This window comes from Pleurodeles waltl, chromosome 4_2 (genome assembly GCF_031143425.1).
Source record: "Pleurodeles waltl isolate 20211129_DDA chromosome 4_2, aPleWal1.hap1.20221129, whole genome shotgun sequence".
Classification (NCBI taxonomy): domain Eukaryota; kingdom Metazoa; phylum Chordata; class Amphibia; order Caudata; family Salamandridae; genus Pleurodeles; species Pleurodeles waltl.
In genome coordinates, this window is record NC_090443.1 from 753,212,058 (window position 1) to 753,235,508 (window position 23,451).

The following is a 23,451-nucleotide window of genomic DNA, read 5'->3' on the forward strand; positions in this document are numbered from 1 at the left end:
ATGTATGTGATAAAAATAAGAAAAAGTAGAATAATCACCAATGAAAGATTTTAAGACTCCACTTGGAATTTAAAAACCTGCTTGACAAACATTCTTTTTACTATACAAAACAAGCCCCTTAATTAGGTTCTAACGAGGTCACAGAGTATGGTGCTTTGTTATTAAAAGCTATAACTTGGTCTTTGTGTGTTTCACAGACTTAAATGTGCACTCGCAGAGCAATATACCGAGTTCTGCATGCAATCTCACACCCATACTTCAACTCATATACCTACTTATAGAATAGTAGAGCCAGTGACACAGCAAGTCAAATACTGAATAAACTACTTATACATCCATGCACACTACCAGAGAGCAGTTATGTAAGCAGCAGTATCAAAGCCAGTTGGGTACTTATACAGTCTCTCTAATATGTAGTAAAGTACTAACACAACCCAGTAATATAGTCATACATTCATACAAGTTGTCCTTTAAACATGGCTTGGGTGTACTACTGCAGAGCCTAAGTGTGCAGTTTTACTGTCAGTTCAATTTGGCATTCAAATGTTCGTTTGCAAGAGTTACACTCTACTTTTACTACACAAATCTTACCCCTCAGCTAGGTTGTGAGTTTTCTATGGAGCAGGGTGATATGTGATTAAAAGCTAAAAAATGTTCTTCTAACTTTCACTGATTTAGCTATGCACTTGCATAGTGTTATCCCCAGTTATATATGCAGACTGACACCCATAATGAAACATCTATACCTATTTATAAAAGGATAGAGCCACTCACATGCCCAGTCATATACTGAAAGAGCCACTTATATATCCATGTACACACACCGACAGCAGGTATGTGTGCAGCTGTATCAAAGCAAGTTGGATACTGATATAGTTACTCCAATAGGAGCCTGAGTGTGTAGTTTTACTCTCAGCTCAATTTGACATTAGAAAACCTGCTTGACAAGCCTTAGTCCCTGATTACAAGTTTGGTGATCTGTGGCAAGCCATGGTGGCAGCAGTGGTCCGGCCACCGTCAGGTTGGCGGTCAGACCACTGTATTATAATGCATGTGGTTCCATAGACCAAACACAGCTGAAGTCCCTCCAGCACTGCCAGGCAGTGCAGATTTCTGCAGTGGCCATTTAGCACAATACACATGTTGGAGGACATGCTGCCACTGTTCGCTGCTGGTCAGATTACAATGATGCTTTCTTCTAGCGTGTTTGTGGCGGCTCAACCACCAGGTCTCAGCTGGCAGAATGGGAGGGATAAAAGAGCAGAATCCACTTGGAGGCAGCTTAACACATCTTGTGCCGCCATGGAGCCAATCATACATGTCCTGCTGATGCTCATGATGATCAACGGTGCCCAAAATCCACGCCGCTGTGGACGCAATTGATGGTAAAACAACATAACTACCTGTCACCACAAATACCACAGAAAATTGACGGTCCACCTTTCTCCAGCTAAGGTGGCTGTGCTCCGTGGACCAAGTATCCGGCTCGGATGTGAACACAATGTATAACACAATCCCAGCCCCGTACCGCTCCCTTTTGTCACATCACTCAAACTGCAACCCACATTTGTCAAAACCAGGCATGTCTGCACATCCCAGTTGCACAGTCAGTGAAGGGGACATAACATTGTCTCACACAGCAGCAAATTTGCATCACAAACACACATACAAATAGAAGTGACACCCGCACATTCATTACATGCCATGGCCTGTCGTGATATTGAAGACACATATGTATGGATATGTCACTAAACCCAAGCACCCCTTCTCTGAAATATACATCTAATGGACTCACACATATCAAACATAGGAATATCTAAGCTAAATGGGATGCACAATCTTAAGAGGCCAATACCCAAAATGCACAATGTGATGAATAGATTCAGAATAGGGATGGAGGCATCAAGGGGACCCCAGGAAGGTCACTGCCCTGGGATACATGTCATGATGAACATGACTCATACACACTATTTGCACAGGTACTGGAGCCTTGTGTATCTCAGGGATAACCAATTGTACTAGCAAGTGCCATGCTCATGTGCCAAATGTGGAAGTGCAAGTCAAGAAAGCAAATATAACAGCAACAGCATGGGCCACACATGTAGATGACCTAGCTGGAAGCTACACACATGAAAATCGACACATGGACGTTTAAAGGTATAGGATGGCAGCACAATTGAATACTCTTCATGTGTGGGTAAACAAAACTCCGGCTGGCACAAATAGCTTTCAATGTGCAACATACATCAGGGGGACAAATGTAGCACAAGAGATGTGGACAGTGATTAAATACTTACTAGCGACCCACACAATGCACTGGCACCCCAAATGGATACATCCATCCATTGGTCATTTCCCCTTGTCGTGGGTGGCTCCAGCACTGCTCCCAAAGTAAGATGTTGACAAACACAGCAAATGGATCAGCAATCATGGTGAAACAAACAGAACTGTAGCCATACATAACTAGTTACTCAGGAACAGATAAAGTTAGGAAAGGAGTGTCAGGACAATTATGTAATAAACCGAACAGCTCTACTTTATTAAGCATAACTCTAGAGAGGAACAAAGGCCAATGGCAAATATAAATGTCCATAAATGGCTTACACACCGCTGTGCACCACACCTGACTTGCTGAACACTGCCACAGGATCCTCCACAGGAAGAGGCATCAAGTGCCCATGCCAGGCACCTCAATTATTACCCTTGGGTGAGGTGGGGTAAGGTTTGGGAGGGGGGATTTGGAATAAGGAGGAGTGGTCTTCACTTTAGTAGTGGTGGGTTTCTTCTTCGGTATAGGAGGGGCATGGCTGTGTCCAGGGGTGGTGGAGAGAGGTGTGACAGGGGAGGACTTGGAGGTGGTAGGGATGGCTTGGGATTTGGGTGGGGTATTTTGTGATCTTAGAGGGATCGTTTTGGCAGGGGTAAGGGCTAAGGAAAACAGGGAACTCTCTTTGGGAAAATGGGTAGGGATATCAGAAGGGGGTAGGGGTGTGGTGGTTGAGGGAGTGGTTGTGTCTGATGTGTGTGTTGTTAGTGCTGGTATGTGGGTGTCTGATGTATGTTTGGGTTTGTGGGTGTCTGCTGAGTGTCTGATTGTGTGTATTTGCATTTCTTGGGGGAAGCGATGTGGAGGGGATGGGGATAGTGTCTATGGTGCATGTGTCTGTTGGGGTGGTGTCTGAGGGTATGGGTTGAGTGCTGTGTGGGTCTGCATTGGTGGGGTACTGTTTGAGGGAATGTTATGTATAGTGGTGTATCTGTGTGGATATTGACTGCTTGCATGCTAGTTTGTTCTGTGGTGTTTGTGTTTGTAGGTGCTTGTAGAGGCTTGTACAGGCTGCTGAGGTGGGTGTGTACAGATGTGTCTCTGTGCTTGGGAGAGATATGGGAACAGGTAAGTTGGATGGGTAAGAGGCAGGTGGTAGTAGTAGGAAGGTGTAGAATTGGAGGCTGCCATCAGTCTGTAGGTCAGAGCCTGAAGAGATTTCTGTAGGCCAGACACAGCACTATGAATGCCTTCCAGGTATGCAACCACTAGTTGAAGCTGGTGGATCTGCACCTGGATGGCATTCAGCATGGCAGTCTGACCCTCAGAGATGCTTCTCAGGAGGTCAATAACATCCTCACTGAGGGCAGCAGGGATAACCTGGGCAGGGAGGAGGTGCCTCGCACAAATGAGATACCCACCTTCTTTGGTGAGCTGGCATGACCAACTGGGTGGGGAGCAACAGGGAGGGTATAGATTGACTTGGGGTGGCAGAAAATGATAGTACAGATGCAGATCCTGATTTTTTTGGCACCACTAGAGAGTGTCCACTGCAGGACAAATCCATGATGAAGAGGTAGGTCATGTCTTCTCAGTGGCCCTCCCCTAAGCCTCTGGGCTACTGTGTCCCTCCGTGTCAGATGTATCTTGACTAGAGGTACCATGGTCAGCTGCTTCCCCACTGGTCTCTGCCCTGTCTCCTCTGCTTGGCTGCAATGATACTGAAATTACAAAGACAAACAGGGTCAGTCCATGTCCCTGATCACACTTGAACAACATCTGTGATCAACAAACAGTACATTAACGTACAGTGGTTCTCAGTCAGAAGCTCCAACAAAGTGGCAAAAACATTTTCAACACCAATGCATGCACGCTAAATGAACAATAAACAGTTACCCATAGAGAGTCAGAATCACAGACACCTCAAATTGCATGTGTGGAGTTGTCCAATGACAAAACCCATGAATCAGGTAGGAGGCCTTGTCTCCCTGAATGGCTTGGCTCTTGTTGCATCCCTCAATAACATGTTGTCATCAAATTCTAAATCAATGCCAAGTTAATTCTCATACATCTCAAGCACGGTCATGCATCAGCAAAACTTTATAGCCCCCAAACCACATCATGATGAGTTGATGGACAAATAACCCAACCATGTTTGCAGCAGGAACAGCAATAGCTGGAAGAAGGTGGCACGGAAACATCCATGTAATGCTATCATAACTTACAATGGAAACTACTAAACATGACCATTTCCTAAATAGTCTCAAGGAAGTTGTAACATAGTTGCTCTGAAAAATAACACATTTTGTACAGAAAAAAACAGTGGAGGCCAGTATTGCAAACATTTCTGGAAGGGTTGTCTACAAATATCCATAGCACAATGAATGTACTAGCCCCAGGGAAATCACCTGTCCTGATTGGTATTGCTGAGAACACCCTTCTAACATTGCATGAGCAAAAGCCAATAGTCCATTGAATGTTGTAGAGACATAGGGAATCTCCAGTACCTGCAGAAGGCCTGAACATGTTGCCCAATGGGAAACTACATCACTGTCCTTTTTTTTCATGCAAACAGATTCCCTTGGATGAAGGAGTGTACACGCTCACATATGATTCCATCATTCCTTCAACACACTCCCTGATTTATGTTAACAGTCAGGTAATGAACAAAATTACATGTGCAAAGCACTTACAAAAATGATTCTCCAGCGATGGTATGGAAATGCTCAATGGGAGTAATTATTGCAGACCTACCTTGCATGTCCTCATTGCATCTGAATTTGTACATGAGAAATGTCATGGCGTGATGAGTTAGGACATGTGTGAGTCACCAATCAATGGTGACACACTCCTGTCTGGGGCATCACATAAACTGTATACTCATCAGATATGTCTGACTCCAAACACATATTGGCATGCACACATATCTGATGGAATCAGACATCATCACATGAAGAGAGGTAGACCATGTAGGGAACAGCATACATGATATGACAGTAGTGAAAGGGACACCTGCAAACATGTGGGCCCAAGGAATTAGGGCAACAGTGTCTGTACCAAAATCAGGTCATTGGACATTCCATACTTACCAAGAGAAAGTACTGCTCTGTAACTGCACCCAAAGGAAAATGTATGCTGTTCCACATGAATGATGGCCAACATCATAGTTAAGATATTGTTATGGCCCCAGCATCCTTGAAACACTGAAGGTAAGTGGCCTGTTAGGGACAGATGCCAACATACTCATGCATGCAGACACATGGCTGAGTACAGTGATCTATGAACTTGTGACTAACAAACTGAAGACAAGTGGACTGTTGGGAACAAATGAGAACCACAACACAAACAACATGAACTGTTGGATCACTGTACTCAGTCATGTGTCTGCCCAGGAGAATATATTGATTGTGGACTGTAATCTGTTGTGTCCCAGGACACTGGAACACTAGTCAAGGTAAACAAGTGTGCAGCATCTTCCATACCTACACAAGCAATAACTTAGCTTGTGTGTCACACATTGCCTCTCTCCAATCTCCAGGGGAAGATGGCAGACTCTAACCCATGAACCTAGTAATATAACAGCTAGGGATATGACTAGGACTCACCACCTTGCAGCTGCTATGTGTCCCTCAAACAACCATTAATCTCTGGTTAGGCCATTTCCAGGATGTACACCATAAGGGGGTACAAGCTCTGGCATGTGCCCTGTCCTTGTTAAGAGGACACCCCCATCTAGACCTCTGCGATCTACCAGGCCCAGTGTCTCAGGTCATCTCACCTCTTGTGACAGTGGGTGCTCAGCCGGTGATAGACCCCCTGGGTCTGCACCTTCTAGGCGATGGCTCCTCAAATCCCTTGCTTCTGATTGGTGTTGACCTGTATGGGTGCAAAAGACAAATGAAGAGGTCACAAATCCATTTTTCAGAACACATCTCTGTGACATACACATTTTATAAACACCAACCACAACCATACTGCATTTGTCAACAGACCACAAGTGTAAATCATACATGGTCTCAGGCACATGAATACAACCTGTTGGAGTCATCTGCAGACTAACCCACAACCCTGCTCCTGGCCTACACAGATTGAGCAAGCCCACTGACATTGGGTAGCCCAGACACAAGCAACATGTTCTGTGATGTGAGCCACAATTAAACACAACATCCCATTGTGACCTGCAGGCAAACTCCTTGGCCATGACTGGATAGACACATTTACATCTAGCCACTTTGACGCAATGTACACAGTCCTTACAGGCAAACACTATAGTACACACCACTCCCTCATACTTAAGTGACAAGGAAAGGGCTGGCATGGGTGTCACAGAAAGCCTCTTCCCTGTACATGTGTGGACATGTGGACTACCCAATGGAATAACAATATCACTCTGGAGTGGGTTTGTGTAGTATGGACTGGTATCCCTGAACATACATCTTACCAAATGTTGTACTCCTATAGAGATTACATCAAACATACTGAGGTAAGGTTTGTCTGTTTTGTTACATGTTGAAAGCCAATGAGTCACATGTAATGCTCTCCCTCAAACTATCAAACTACCCGCACTGCATATTTTGTATATTTGTATTTATAAAGTGCACACACCCCTACGGGTATCTAATCGCTAGATGTGTGAGACAGTCTTCAACGTAATAACGCAGTTCTTTCCCAGAACATCTTAATATCTCCTGAAAAGCCAGGGTTTACCATCCCTGTGAAATTCCAGATATAATTCAATTCTTCTAATATTCAGCTTCAATGTATTCCCTAGCCTGGGTGCTGCTACTGAGAAGGCTCCGGCCTACCTGGCCTTTCTATATCTGGGGGTATTTACTTTCTTATTCCCTACTGTTCTCAGGGCTGTGCTGAGACTATACCAAGAGAATGTGGTCCTCCAAAACCCTACATGAGACTGATGCAAAGCCTTATGTACCAAGCATTCTTCTTTAAGATTGATCTGCTTCTTACTCACTTGTAACTTGTTGATGGAATATTGAGCAGCATTAAGGTTAATGGCATTACAATAATCCAAATGAGAGGTAATAGGACTGGAACCCTAAGCTCTGTAAGAATAAACTACATGGTCTTTCAGAGCATTTTCAATATCCAGTGATAAGTTTTCACTGTCTTGCTGGTCTGCCCCTCAAAGGTCAATTCCTGGTCAAAAACCATCTCTAGGTTCTTAGCTTCCTTCAAAGGAGTGGGTAAGGAGCCACAGTCCTCCAGCCACCAGCTGCTATTCCAGATGGAACTGTTGATCCCGAAGTACAAGATCTCCATTTTATCACCATTCTTCTTAAGCCTATTCTTTATCATTCAGATACTGATCTCCATCGTGCAGGACCTGAATCTCACAGCCACCACTGTCCAGTCCTTACCAACTGGCACAATAATTTGTGTAACATCAGCATTGGATGCCATCTGAAATCCCCAGGACTTTATCAATAGTGCCACATGAGTCATATACAGATTAAACAAAGTAGGACTTAGGGACGAGTCTTGCAGCACCCCACATGGCAGCTGGAATGGCTCTAAAATATCTGCAGCTGATGATAGCTTTCTTATTCCTAAGAAAGGAATCCAGTAGTAGCAGAGTCTTGCCCCTCAGACCTGCCTGCCTCAGCCTACTCACCCCAAAATATTGTGATATGTGTCAAATACTGCTGATAGATCTAGCAATACTAGCATTACGGCATCACTCTGATCCACCTGACACCGTATGTTGTCGGAGGCTGATAGTAATGGAGACTCCATACTAGGGTTACTTCTAAAACCATGCTGTGATGCATCTAAGCAAAAAAATTTGCCTAGAAAGGTGGCTAATTCTTTATTCAGATGTTTTTCTAAGATGTATGCCGGGGATGGTAGTAAAGATATGGGTCAGATATTATTCAAGTCTTTAGCATCTCCACTCAGCATCTTTTTAAGCCAATGAATAATAGCTTTCTCCCACCTCTGTGGATATTCCCCTGTAACCAGCAACTGCTCATAAATTGTGTCTAAGCCAAGTGCTACTACCTCAGGGGCCATTATAAGCATTCTAGGTGGGGAGGGTCCTCAGGTGAGTCTGATCTCATTTGGATTAGAGAAGAAACAATCTCTTCAGGTGAAAGGGGAGGGAAGGTGTCTAATGTGTTCCTGACACATCCCTTGGTTACCTCATCTTCTAAAAACTCCTTCTATGGGGCTATTTTACCTCTGGAAAATCCGAGAAGATGTTGAGAATTATTTCCCTAAAATATGCAGCTATTTTATCACAAAAATCCTGCCAGTTCTCCAGATCCAATTGTGCACAATGAGATGATAATACCTTTACTGTTTTAAACATGTCACTTTGGATGTTTATAGCCGTTCTGATTTTCTGCGAAAAGGAAGCAGTCTTAGCTTCCCTTACTGCAGACTTGTACTTCTTTAGCAGCTCTTTGTGAATCAGTTTTCCACCAGGCAAGGGTCTAATCTCCAGCTTCATTCTTGTTTACGGCACTGTTTTTGGAGGATTTATCAAATCCTCTTTGAATCCCTGTGCAAACCTTGTGCTTCTACCCTTCTTTATTTCCCTGATTGGCACCATTTCTTCAAGTATGGTCTGTAGCCAATTGTTAAAACTTGCTGAGGATCTGTCTTCCTGTCTCCAACTTTCCACAGTGTCCCGGCACACCTGTCCTGTAATTCCCTTCTTGAAATGCTTCCCCATTTCCTGATCATCCTAGTGCTGCTATTTACAGAGGCACTCGTGGACTTCTAAGTGTAGGAGAATAATATTGCAAGGTGATCTGACATGCCGAGTGGCAGATAATTCCCAAACCGTAGTGCATCACTGTTCATAAAAAAACTCTCTAGAGTATGACCTGCAAAATGCGTGGCTGCTTCCACGATTTGGGAGAACCCCAGATTGTTTATTCAATCTGAAAAGACCTTTGTTTCTCTCCAATTTTCACATGCCAGATGAACATTAAAATCCCCAAAACATATGTAATTATTATTCATTATGTCAGGGCCTATTATTTGGTCCCCGTGATCCAGGAACTGCATTTTAGGACATGGTGGGTGTTATATCAGCAGCCCGGACAGAAGCAGCATGTTCTTTTTATTAAGCCTAAAGGACCCAGCCTCACAGCCCTCTCTAGCTTTGGTGTTCCTATCCTCCAAAGTGCATCCCAGCTTTTGATGAAAAACAATCATTAACCCTCCTCTCTCCTGTCCAGAGATGTGTGAGTAAGGGGCCAGTCATAAGTCAATAACAAACATTAGTAGTAAATCGGGTGAACCTCAGTACCCATTCCTAATGTAGTCAATGCACAAAGGCATTCTGGCAAAAAAAATTCTCTGAAGACTCATTTTGGCAACATCAAAGGATCTGCAGGTCTACGAGCAGTGCGCACGGGGCCACAACTGCATAGCCACAGTAACTCTGTCCCAGCCTGGTCCATCTCACATACTGGGAACACATCTAACAGTTCTTGTTCCCTGCAGGCTGAGCACACAGAGCCTCCAGGACACTCACATTTCCATCAATTCCATGCATTACAGTACATCCTGTGCCCATCCTCTGAGTACAGTGTTGTATGGCACTCTGAAGGGCACAGTAAGTTTCACATACTTCTCAGACAGCATTTTGCGAAGGCCAGATGTGTCCTAAGTGTTCCTTGGGACTATACACATTGATGATAAGGGCCTCTTAAGACTCAAACAGCAAACACTAAACTGTCTTTGATTATTGATGCCACAGAGGAATCCAACTACACCAGGGGAGGTTTGCTGCAATGAGGCCCATTAAAGAACACGGCGGACAGTGGAGCAGGCTTTTGGGCTCTTGAATGCTAGATTTTGCTGTCAGGACAGGACTGGTGGAGCCCTGGTCTACCCATCCAGCTAAGTGTATCAGATCATGCTGCATGCTCCAGAACATTGTCCTGTGGGAATATCCCTTACATTCCAGAGGAGGGGAAGACCAGTGCCACTGGGTGAAATGCCAAATGAAGAAGACATTGGTGAAGAGAAAGAAGCTGATCTGTGACAAGATATCAACAGCTTCTTCTCAGGAGTGTAAGCATATCATGTGATGCCATGACTTTGAGTGCACAGGTACTGTAGTTGTGATAATGTGTGTCGTAAATATTTTGTAAATAGTTAGGGAGCTGATAATCAGACATATTCAGCCAAAGGCTGTTTGATGAGATTTTGTTTGCGTTCCAATTATTGCAATCTACTTTGTTTTCCAGATGCTTGCTATGTGACTTGTGTCATATGTATGGTTTATGCCTATACTACTTGTTTTGTTCTTTGCTCAGGTACTTCACCATGGCATCTTCATGTGGCATTTCAGAGTTGTGACATTGGTAGCTATGTGATGTTGTTCTGACATGCAAATTGGACATGGGTTGTTCTAAGGTATGTAGGTCACAGACTTTGGGTGAAGGAGACCTCTGCCAAGACAGCTTGCACAGTGATAAGGTGGGTGTTTAGAAGACTCCATTGGACTTGTACCTGTCGTGTGGGGACCCTAATGCATTATGTATGTCATCATGTGGTCAGGAAATATATAGTTGTAGGCCCTTCACATTTGCTAAACACCATGGCCCGCATTATGTCAATGGCGGTAATGACCAACTACCACCGCGGCCACGGCCGCCAAAACACCATCGCCATTGATACTTACCATCTGCCATATTATGACCATAGCAGGAATTCCGCCAGAAGGCTGGTGGAATTCTGGCTACAGTTATTGTGGTGGGCGGCGGTAAGCGCCAATCAAAAGACCACCACAGACCGTATCATGATTCATGATACGGCCTGGCGGTGTTCTGCTGGCAGACGCTGCTGATGGCAGCAGCGCCACATCCTGTCTCCTGCCGGAGGACCCCCTGCAAGCAGGTAAGTCGGGTGCTCCGACAGGTGGTGTAGTGTGTGTGTGTGGGGGTTGTGGTGTATTTGTCTGTGTGCATGCATGCGGGTGTGCATGAATAGGTGTGAGTGTGCATGTATGTTGTGTTGTGTGAATGTGTGTGTGCTTGTATGTATGTCAGTGTGTGTGGATGTGTGTGTGAATGTATGTCTGCATGCGTGGGTGAATGTGGGTATGAGTGTGTGTATGCATGTGTATGTTGGTGCGTGAATGTGCGTGTATGTCCAGGGGGGTCAGGGGAGGTGGGGGTGGGTGAGGGAGGACTCTGGGGAGAGGAAGGGGGGCAGGGGAGACCCCTATTAGTGTCAGGGAAGGAATTCCCTGGCACTGATAGTGCCTACTGCCATGGTTTTCGTGGCAGTAAGAAAGCCACAAAAACCATGGCGGCAGCCGGGGTCATAATCGATTGGGTGGGACAGTGATGGCCGCCTGGCTGGAGACTGAAGTGTCCAGCCCGGTGGCTGTTACCGCACTGGCGGACAGAGTGGTACATTGGCATATTTTGGGGAAAGGTACCACCAGCCTGTTGCCAGTAGCTTTCTCCAAAATACCACAGTCCGCCAGGGTTGCAATGAGGGCCTATTTTTCTATGACCTGCATGAAGTTGTTGATGTGTTTCATCATTGTAGGCCAAAGTACCTGTGCCAAATCACTGACATTTGGATGTGCTTCACCACTAGATGCATGAGCACTGCATTGCAATGACCCTGTGATCAGAAACTGTTTTACTGCCACCTGTCTGAGTATTGCATAATATGATGTTGGGTTACTTTGGTGTGGTGGGTGATATGGCTCCAGCTGACAACATCAATCACTTTAATGTGTGCCAATTCTACAGGACAATGTCTGACAAATCCCTTCCTTCCATGGTCTAGAGGTCTGTACTTGTAAATATGTTTGTTTACCCAGTATGAATCAATCCTGTATGATTTGCTATTTTCAGACATATTGACAGTCTGTGTGCTGAACAATGTAATAAGATTCCTTCTTTGACAAGACACTTGCATGTATGTGTTTGTGTGGAATGGTTGCAATCCTGAGCTAGAAACTGTGTACATGCAACATATCCCATCTTGAACAAGTACCTTGGATAATCATTGTAAGGTTCACATGGTCTGACATATCTACATGGCTAACTGTGAATTTAAAAACATTAGACATGAGGTAGTGATGGATGAATTTATTGGGAAGCTACAACTAACAGAAAATATTTGTGGCATGAATGAACAAAAATCGAAACGTGAAGGGATCAGTCATGGTAAAGGAAAACATTGGAGCAGATGCCACACCATGGAAGTCCAAAGTCCAGAGCTCTCCTCCCATTGGAAATGGGAAGTGGTTCAGGCTCACTTAACAGAGTGAATGTGTGACACAGAAAGGAGGACATTATGGAAGAGGATTTTTGCTGACAGTGATGGTGTCTTGCCATCTGCACCACTTGGATTCTTGCATGGACGTCTCCACTGGAGGTGGGGGGGATCAGCTGCTGCAAAGGCAGGGGTGTCAGCAGTTGTTTGTACCTCTGCAGGGCCTCCCTTCCTGTGTCTGCCACAGATGTAGTTTGGCTTGATGTACTTGCCACACAGGAAGTGGTAGATGTTGGGAGTAAAGTCCTGAGCCCCATGGTGTTAATTTCCCTCAGCACCCTTGTTAGGGTGCCCATTACTTTATTGTGGGTGCCTATTTTGTCTTTCATGACCCTCTGCAGTTGCTTAATGTCCCGTTGATCAGTCAACACCTGGCCCATCACACCATTAGACTCCTGATAGACCACCAAGATGTGGCTGATGGTGTCCTGGTTGACAGCAGCCTCAGTGGGCGCACACTGCTGGGCCTCAGCATATCCCCCATGCACCCTACTGCCACAAGCCTGTGTCCTTGTCACAGGGTGCCCTCTACAACTGGGTCCTGGACTGTCAGTGTTTGGAGTGTCGATTTGTACCTCAGGATCTAGGACTGAGGGCACAAGAGGGTGGAAACTGTGCTAGATACACAGGTTGGGAGGCCAAGGTTGCTTGTGATGTTGAAGAAACTGGGCTGGGAGGTGATGTAGTGGCCACAGTGGGAAACATTGTTTCCATCTGACCAGGTTTCCCAGATGGGCCAGGATCTTCCTCCACTTCCACAAGTGCAGGAGTGTTATCATCAGGGAGGTAGTATTAGTCTGTTCTGTGACCTACAGGTGCTAGGTGGCAGCCGACCTGATGATGAAGGATGTACATTGTTAATGGTTGAAGTGTGACATCTACCTCCAAAGTTTTTGTGTTGTAGTGGAGGAGACATTGGACATTCCTAAGTTGTAGGCTAGACTATTGTGCCATGTTACCATGGTTTGGGGTATTTGACATGACGTCTGAAACTTTCATAAGCTAGTTGACTGAAGCAGCTCATGAGATGCGCAAATCAGTTGCACGTTGGATGATGGAATCAAAATGACACCTCAATAACAGTAAAGCCAACAGAGTAGCGAGTCAACATATGTCTTTGACCATTTCGAGGCCTATTTGAGTGAGATAAAGGCAAACAAAGGACTTTGTTGTATAGGTGACTGCAGCCATCATGTGTGCAGTGCTGGGTCAATGTGTTTACTGCTGATACCAATCTGGTGATGCAGCTGAGACCTTGAGAATAATCAATCTGGTCATGCAGCTGAGACCTTGAGAATACTTGTTGTACACACCTGGTGAGGTGTTATTCCTGTACTCAATAGTTTCATCTTGGGTTAGCAGGTCAAGATGGAGCTAGATAGACAGACACGTTTCTGAGTTGACCATGGTCTGTATATTGCTCACTCCCGGGTAAGTAAACTTTATTTGCGAGTTAACAAATAGGGGTATGTGGGCAAGTGCACACTGTGCTGGTGGTTGGAGTTTGAGAAACAGGATCTCCTACTAGTTATTGTCAGGTCACTCCCTCTACTTACCACCACTTAAGAAATGGTATCTCACCAGGTTAGTAAACTTCATTTGAGATTTAACAAACAAGGGGTATATGGGCAAGTGCACACTGGGCTGGTGGCTGGAGTTTGAGAAACAGGGCCTATTGGGCTTGGCAGTGTCATGTTGGTCCATCTGCTTTCCACCGCTTGACAAATGGTATCCTCCCAGTTGAGTAAACTTCATTTGAGAGTTACCAAGCAGGGGTATATGGTCAAGTGCACACTGGACTGGTAGTTGGAGTTTGAGAGACAGGGCCTATTGGTCTTTGTAGTCATGTGACTCCCTCCACTTCCCAACAGTAAATTCATTTGAGAGTTACCAAAGAGGTGTATATGGACGAGCGCACAATTGGTTGGTGTTTCAAGTTTGAGAAACAGTGCCTTCTGGTAGCTGTAGTCAGGTCACTCTCTGTACTTCCCACCACTTGTACGCTCTCAGAGTAGTTATGTATCCAGCAGTATCTGACCTTCTTGCACACACAATTACATACCCTTGTACTCACTAACAAGTGCAGTATCCGACCTAGTTGATAACTGATACAGTCACTCAAATGTGCAGTCAAGTACTCTCATAACCTAGTTGCTCATTCAGACAAGTAGTACTTTAAACATGGTTCAAAGTATCCCTTTAAACATGATTCAGGCCTACTACTAGTGTACTCCCATACTGCAGCTCACATAGCTAATAACATCAGAATCGGGCCACTCAGACACCCAGTTAGACACTGAAAGAACCACCTATACATTTATGTATACACTCACACAGTAGTTATGTATCCTGCAGTATCGGAGCTACTTGCATATACAGTACATACCCTATACTAATCAACACAGCCAGCAAGCGATTCATAAAGTCACTTACATACACATATAGAGACCCATAGGACTAAAACATCTGGTGGCATGCCTATTAAGGGAGTGATAAACGCATTAAGATATGTAGGGAAGTAGTGACACAGAAAGTCATTCATCTAGACAAGTAGGCCTGTACACATGGTTTTGAAAGTCCTTTGCCAAACTTTAAACTTTCCCTTTACTACAGATAACTCACCCCTGAACGATGCTGTAGGTAGGCCATAGGGCAGAGTGCTTTGTGGTTAAATGGTAATACATGCCCTTTTGAGTTTCACTGAATTACAAGTGCATTTACATACTCATACCCCCAATTATACATGCAGTATCATACCCATACTAATAGATCCAGCTACACAGTCATGTATACACTAATATACCCAAACACAGAACCATGCATAAATTATAAGACACACTCACTCAGATATGTTGTCAAGTACTGATACAGCCTACTCACTCATCCAGACATATAGAGGGTCATTCTGACCCCGGCGGTCAGAGACCGCCGGGGCCAGGGTCGGCGGGAGCACCGCCGACAGACCGGCGGTGCCCCGCAGGGCATTCTGACCGTGGCGGTTCGGCCGCGGTCAGATGCGGGAAACCGGCGGTCTCCCGCCGGTTTCCCGCTGCCCTGCAGAATCCTCCGCGTGCTCCGCCGCCATGGGGATTCTGACACCCCCTACCGCCATCCTGTTCCTGGCGGGTCTCCCGCCAGGAACAGGATGGCGGTAGGGGGTGCCGAGGGGCCCCTGGGGGCCCCACAAAGTATTTCAGTGTCTGCTTTGCAGACACTGAAATACGCGTCAGGTGCCACTGCACCCGTCGCACCTTCCCACTACGCCGGCTCAATTCTGAGCCGGCGTCCTCGTGGGAAGGTTGATTTGCCCTGGGCTGGCGGGCGGCCTTTTGGCGGTCGCCCGCCAGCCCAGGGCAAATCCCAAAATACCCTCAGCGGTCTTTCGACTGCGGAGCGGTATTTTGGTGGGGGAAGTCTGGCAGGCGGCCTCCGCCGCCCGCCGGACTTAGAATCACCCCCATAGACCTTTCAATATGGCTCTGGCCTACTACTTTAGAACCTTGTGTGCAGTTTTACTGCCAGCTGGACTTGACATTAAGAATGCCTTTGTCAAGTCTTAAACTCTCATTTTAGTACACATAACTCACCCCTCATCCAGGCTGTAGGTAGGCCACAGGGTAGAGTGCTTTTTGCTTTAAAGGTAAAACATGTCCTTTTGAGTTTCAGTGAGTTAGCTATGCACTTGTAGACCACTGTGCTCAGTTATTTATGTTGTTTGTCACCCACACTCCAACTGACATGCATATTTACAAAAGCATAGAGGCACTCACACATCCAGTCAAACAGCAACAAAGGCTCTTACACATTCACACATACATCCACCCAGCAGTCATATATCCAGCCGTATCTGAGCTAATTGATTGTATTGTTACATACCCTTGTACTCACTAACCCAACAAGTAAGCAATTCATACAACCACTTACGTACAAATTCACTAATTCATAGAGTTACTGAAAGAGGCAGTGATATACCTGCATACTTACTGAAACATCTGGTGGCACACCCACAGAGGGACTGATGAGCACACTCAAATATGTAGTTGATTACTGTCACAGCCTATACTCAACCATCCATACAAGTTGTGGTTCAAGCATGGGTTGGGCCTAGTACTGCAAAGCGTGAGTGTGTGGTTTTACTGTCAGCTTCACATAGCATTCAAAAGCTGTTTCCTAAGCCTTAAAGTGTCCTTTTACTACACATAACTCACACCACAGATAGGATGTAATTTGACAATAGGTCAGAGTATCTTCATTTTAAATGGTTAGACATGTTCCTTTCAGTTTTACTGAGTTACAAGTGCACTTGGAGACACTAACATCCAGATGTATATGCAGTATCCCACCCATACTGCAACTCTCATAAATATTAACAAAAGCATACAACAACTCACACACCCAGTCAGAGTGAAAAAGGCACTTATACATTCATGCACAAGCTCAGACAGCAGTTATGTATCTACCAGTTGCATATACAGTTACACTCATCAGGACAGCCAATAAGCCATTCATGCAGTTACTTACATCCACATTTATGGACCCATACAGTTACTGAAAGAGCTAGTGATATGCTAGCATAATTACTTAAAGGTCTGGTGGCACACCTGTAGAGAACAGATACACTCAGTCAGATATGTAGTCAAGTACTAACAAAGCTCAAACACCTATACAGACAAGTAGCCCCTCAAACATGGCTTGAGCCTACTACTGCAGAGCCTGTGTGTGCAGGTTTATTGCTAGGTTAACTTTCAAACAACTGCACATGAAGACTCATATAGATACACCTAAAAAAGACTATAGCAGTCCGTGTCACACCCATGTACATGCCAGTGAGCGCACTAACATACCTGATTGTTTATAGTATGTACTTTAATACTATTTTTAGTGGAACTAAATGTATTTTTATTTGCTTTGCAGATATCTACTTGTATTTTTTAAAAAATCAGAATGCCTGATAAGAAGCAAAGAAGAAAGAAACAGAGGAAACAACACCACTTACTTAATATATGCAGTTACAACAACTGGTTGATGCTATGAAGTAAAAGGCAGAACTCCTATAGAAAATCAAGAGATAGTTCCTAGATATGAGTATGATAGAAGTGATAGCTGAAGAGGTTCAGGGAAGGTGTAGACAGGTCCCTGTATACAAGTGGACATGTAGCAGTATTTGCTCTAGATTCAATTAATAAATTGAGAACTTTCCTAAGAGAATTTTCATGCAGAAGTCTGAAACAGAAAGTTGTAATGCTGCAAGTATTAGAACCATGCGCAATTAGGAAATACAGTAACTTAGAAGGGCATTTAATGGCACGTGACATTGTGCAAAAGCACTTTTCTTCACTTTAGAATGTTAGCTGTGCATCATTCAAAAATATGACATTTAGTTAGGAGCCTTTACTATGTAAAAACTCCAGCTCTGTGTTTAGTAGAAATAAATAGAGCTCTATTGCCTGTACTGTGGCAAAGGTAGAGAAAGTTTGTGAAGATGTTCAGTTTTGTTTCTTTGCTCCTGAAAAGGAGTGTAGGGAAATGAGGCAGTAATGACTGGAAGTGTAGAGCCACAGGACACAGAGATTAGTTTTGAAAAATGTACACATGAGATAGCCAAGTTCAACACAGTATCTTCAGAAAAAACAGAATGTGTTTGTATTTGTTGTCACCTCACTAACTAAAAAAGCCAAACTCGTATTTTCTAAAACTGAGGAAGAAAACAGATGTAAATGGCAGGAATGTGGTACATATATATTTGCAGGAGAATGTTTTGATTCAATCACAAAACAAACAATATGTAAATATTGTTATGATAAATTAAAGGATACTAAAATGCCAACTAGAGCAATACATAACAGATTAGAACTGGTATTGATCCCAGTAGAACGTCAACAGTTAAATGTTTATGAAACAATTCTCTTTCAAACTATACATACATTTCAATCAGAAATTCCAATGGAACCGAAGACAGGAAAACTACCACCAACAGAGCTACAGAAAGAAATAAAGGTAGAGTTGTCTACTTACTGCTAGCTTTTTTTGAAAATTTTGAGACTGTGGGTATTGAGAAAGGTATAGACAAATCACTCATCATTCTAGTAAAAGGTGTGCCCACCAAAAATTTTAAAAAAGCATGGCAAGAGTAGATGTAAATAAAGTGAAAAAAGTTGCATTATCCTTGAAGGAAAATCACGTTTTTCACAAAAATGTTGATATTATTGGATATGTAACTTGTATTGATGATGAAGCATTACAATCAAGTGAACAAATAGAAAAAGTGGATAAACAGGAGTCTGATTAAACATGTGAGCACTGCAGTATCCATGTACTACATTCCAAAGAAGTGTTGGGTATACCATTAGTCTGTTTCAAATGAAACAAGCTAAAGGAGCGCCAATGAATGTGTGGGAAAAACATTCAGTAGTTTGCTGTTTACCACAAATCTCAGCAGCTGAGTACAGGTCAACAAGACTGTATTCAGAGGACCCTAGGTTTCGCAAGTATATTCCCTATAGATTCCATCTGTTATTTGAGAGTGACTTTTCAAGACTGTTTTACACTGTAAACCACATTCTAAAGGAGTTAATCTGCAAAATCTCTCTGCAAGGGAGTTTGCTGACAATGTACAAAATATAAACCTGGAGTAAAACTTAATCAATTGGATAGGATATCAAGGTGAAACCAACGAATATTGGTATTGTCATCATGGATAACTTGCTCTGAAACCTAGGTGTGCCTAGTTGGTTTGTGACACTTAGTTGTGTAGAGTATGCATGGGGTGATTTAATTTACTTGGGTTTCTTAGAGAAGCCAGCTGTAGAACTTTGTTCTTTGGAGCCCGCTAATGTCTGTTGGTATTTTAATCACAGGTTTCAAGCAATGCTAGGTTTCATTTGATACAAAACAAACCCTTCACCTGCGGAAGTTACAGATTTATTTTTGTGTAAAGAGTACCAGATAAGAGGTGCTCCTCATATACACATGCTCTTATGGATAAAGGATGCACCAACATTTGGAACTGACAGTAATGACTCTGTACTGTCTTTCATAGAACAGAATGTTACATGCTCTATTCCAAAAGACAATGGGACAGAGGCCTAAGGCACCATTTTGTATGGTTTGAAACACAAAGATGTGTCAAATACTATTGCTGAAGATACAAATGTAAGGAAACATTTTATATAATGTGTAATTTTGGATTTCCAGGACGTATCATTTCCAATGGAAGAGTGAACAGCTTTTTATCTGCAATCAGGTATACACTGATAGGAAAATCACAGAAAATATGTAATATGAGAAGGTCAGAGACCTACAAGTATATAAAGTTATGATCCTGTCATTCTGAAATTCTGGAATGCAAAAATGGGCATACAGTTTGTTGCAGACAACTCCATTGCTGTTGCTAGCTATGTCACTTTGTACATTACAAAATCAGAGAAGACAGAGATGAAGGAAATGTGGGAGGATATTTCTGCAGAAAAATCTCTAACCAAGAAATTGTGCAACTTCAGCTTGAAAAAGCTTTCGCATAGGGAGGTAAGTTACTATGAGTGCTGTGACAAGTTGAGTTCACCTAAGTTTTACTGAAAGTCTAGGGGAATTGTTTGGATTGCTCTTGGCCTTGCCTTCATGCGAAACAGAGTCTTGAAGTCTTTCCCGAAAATTCTGTACCTAGTAGATTTCGAGCCAGAGAGTACTTGTAAAAACAAATATGTTGGATACCTACTATCCAAGAATAATCTATACTTCGAAAACATGTGCCTTTATAAACTTCTGCAACACTATGGGTATAGAAACAGTGTGACAGAAAACATAGATGAAGATAAATATCCTGTAGTTGGTTGCAACATGTAAAAGATAATTTAATAAACCACCTCAGCTGTCACACTGCACTTAGCACTTCGCCAACTATACAAGCCTTGGTGTTCGAAAACTGAGTTACTTGGACAGTATGGCAGTATGAATGCTAGGAAGACTCTTTCTTTGAATGCTGTACCTGCACATGTTACATGAAGAAATTGAACATGGGGAAACAATACATTTGCTTCTGAGAGAGCAAACGATAGTTCACAAAGCAGACAGAATTCCTGACCTCTTAGTCAAGATCCTCTTAGACAGCCAATAAAAGAAAATTGAAACTGCAATAACCATGAATGAGGTAGAGAGAGCAATGCAGCAATCAAGCAAAGGAAATGTTGACTTGAAACAGATAGTTGGACAGCTGAATGATGAATAGATAGAAAGATATATAGGAGTGAAAGAAAAGTAGAGCATGGATTACTCCATGAAAAGAATCAATGTAAATGTTCAACATTAACATCAATTCTATTGTATGTCAGCAAAAAAGCTGGCACTGGGAAAAGCTTTTTGATTCAAGTTCTAACCACTTACCTGCAGAGGACTAAAGATTCCATTTTTGTCATATGTAGGAACAGCACCTATAGGATTAGCTGCATACAACATTTAAGGAATTACCTTGCATTGACTACTTCTGCTTTCTTTTGAACACAATAATAAACTGGAGTACCAAACGTTTTCTGGTGAAGTTTGTTATGAATTTGCCAGAGTGTTGAAGAAATGTAAACTTAAAATCATTAATGAGGTGATCATGGTCTTAAGCTCAATGCTTACCTTTGTCTATTTGAGAATGAAACCGATACTAAAGACAAAATATGATATGATTTTTGGAGGAAAGCATATTAATGTTTTGGGTGATTTATTACAACTTATGCCTGTGAAAGGACTGTCTGTGTTTTAGGTGCTTCTACATTAAAGAAACTGAAAAGTCTTTATGAAGTATTGGAAATGTAAACATTTGTTTGAATTTCCAACACAAAGAACCAATTAGAAACTGGTGTCAAACATCTGATATGCAGTATGCCCAAATTTTGAAGGATATTAGAGTAGGAGTACTGTCAAAAGAAGGAAAACATTCCTTGCAAACTCAATTTCTATAGAAGATATTTCCTTCAAAATATTCTGCCGCACAGCTAATGTTTGACTTTATTCAGCAACAAAAATACATTGTTTGTATAATGCCTACTCTTCAGAAATGTTCATTTTTTAATGAACAATTGCTACAACTGGAGAACGAACAGATATTGGCTCTTACAGCAATTGATACAATGGAACACCAAGGAGTAATACTGTTGACTGGAAAACTACCATCAAAATTGAATTCTTTGGAGAAGTCTGTTTCCACAGCTACAGTATTAGAAAAGTATTTACGGGTTTGTAAACACTGTACGGTAATTTTGCAGCATAATTTAAACATTGAGGAAGGATTCGTTAATGGTGCCATAGGCAAAATAGATGCTTTTATTTTTTATAGACAGGTATGAGGTTGAATATCTAGGGGCTGATTCACAAAGGTAAACTTAGATGTTTGGTCAAAATTTAGACCAAACATCTAAGTTTACAGAGGGCATTTATGAGTACTATCTTCAGGCCCTCATTCGGGGTGGATCTCTACCCCGAGTGCAGACCTAAAGATTAATACTCATAAATTACCTTTGTGTCTAGGTTTACCTTTGTGAACTGGCCCCCCGTAGTAAAGTTTGATTAGCTTGAAGTTTTAAAACAGATAGCAGGATCTGCTGCATTTTTTTTGCTTGTAATAGACGTATGTTTGAAGGAAACATTTCAAAGTGTCTCTAGCATATGTTGTAACAATCCATATATCTGAAGGTTTAATTGCAGATGCAGCATTTATTAACATTGCTAGTACCATGTTCAAGGAAGGTATGTCATATGTAGCATTGTGACAGATTTAAATGTGTCCAGTTTGTATATCATAGAGTTTGATGGCAGCAAAGTAAATGCCGATTCAAGTTGTGTAAAAGAGTATAATCGTTTGAGATGCCTGTAAGCTCCTCATTTAGGACAGTATCCACTTTAAGAAAAGCCTAGAATCTTAGTGAAACAAAATACTCCAAAAAATAACAGTGACATTTCTGAGAAAAAGTGGAAGAAAGAGAAGAAAGAAGTTTTGGAAAAAAATAAAAGTGCTGGTGAAATAGTTGGTTACCAGTTGTCAAACCATTCTGGAGTCACCTGCTCTGCCAATGTAGTTCTCAATGTGCTCTTCTTTTATCTCATCTGGTTCACACAATTGAAGAGATAAAAGATAAACTATTGCGTTCTGCAATCTTTACCTTATTAGAATGCTTGCACAGTGGTAGAACAAAAACATATTCTGCATCCTCTATTAGAGAGCTTGCAGATCTGTATACTGAATCATTACTCTTCACTGGTCATATTTGGGGACAACTTTACAAGAGAGTGGTGCATCAGTCCTGATGGGCCAGGTTTTTGCATCCCTCTTACCTCCCTAGTGACACCGCGGCTGCACAATACCGGTTGTGATGGTTGTTACCACAACAGCATCAAAAATGTTGGCGCTGTTGTGGCAATATCCCCCCACATACATTATGCGTGGGTTGGGCACAATGTGCCGCAAGGGGTTGCAAAGTGGCACATTGTGCCACTTTGTAAATATGGCATGGGGAAATGGCCAACTTAATGCCATCTTACCCTCACTATAATGACGTAAAGGTGGCGTTAAGGCGGCGCAAGGGGCTCGTAAATCTGCCCCTGGGCATTTTAGAAGAACAGATGGTACCTATTGACAGCCTACTTGGACGTAGTTATTCATTGAAACATGACTGTGAAAATAATTTTTCATCACATACAGAAATCGATTTAGAAAGGTTTATCTGCTTAAGTCTACCAGACTGTAAAACTGTCAGTTGTGACAAATTGTGTAAAGATGCATCACAGAATAATACATGCACAAAATGTCACTCAGAACTTCTATCAACTATGACTATAAGAAGAACTGGCAAATATATCATTCGAATGCTCCAGCGATGCAGAGCACATGGATCTAAATTGGAAATGCAAATTAAAATTTTTGAAGCTGGGCA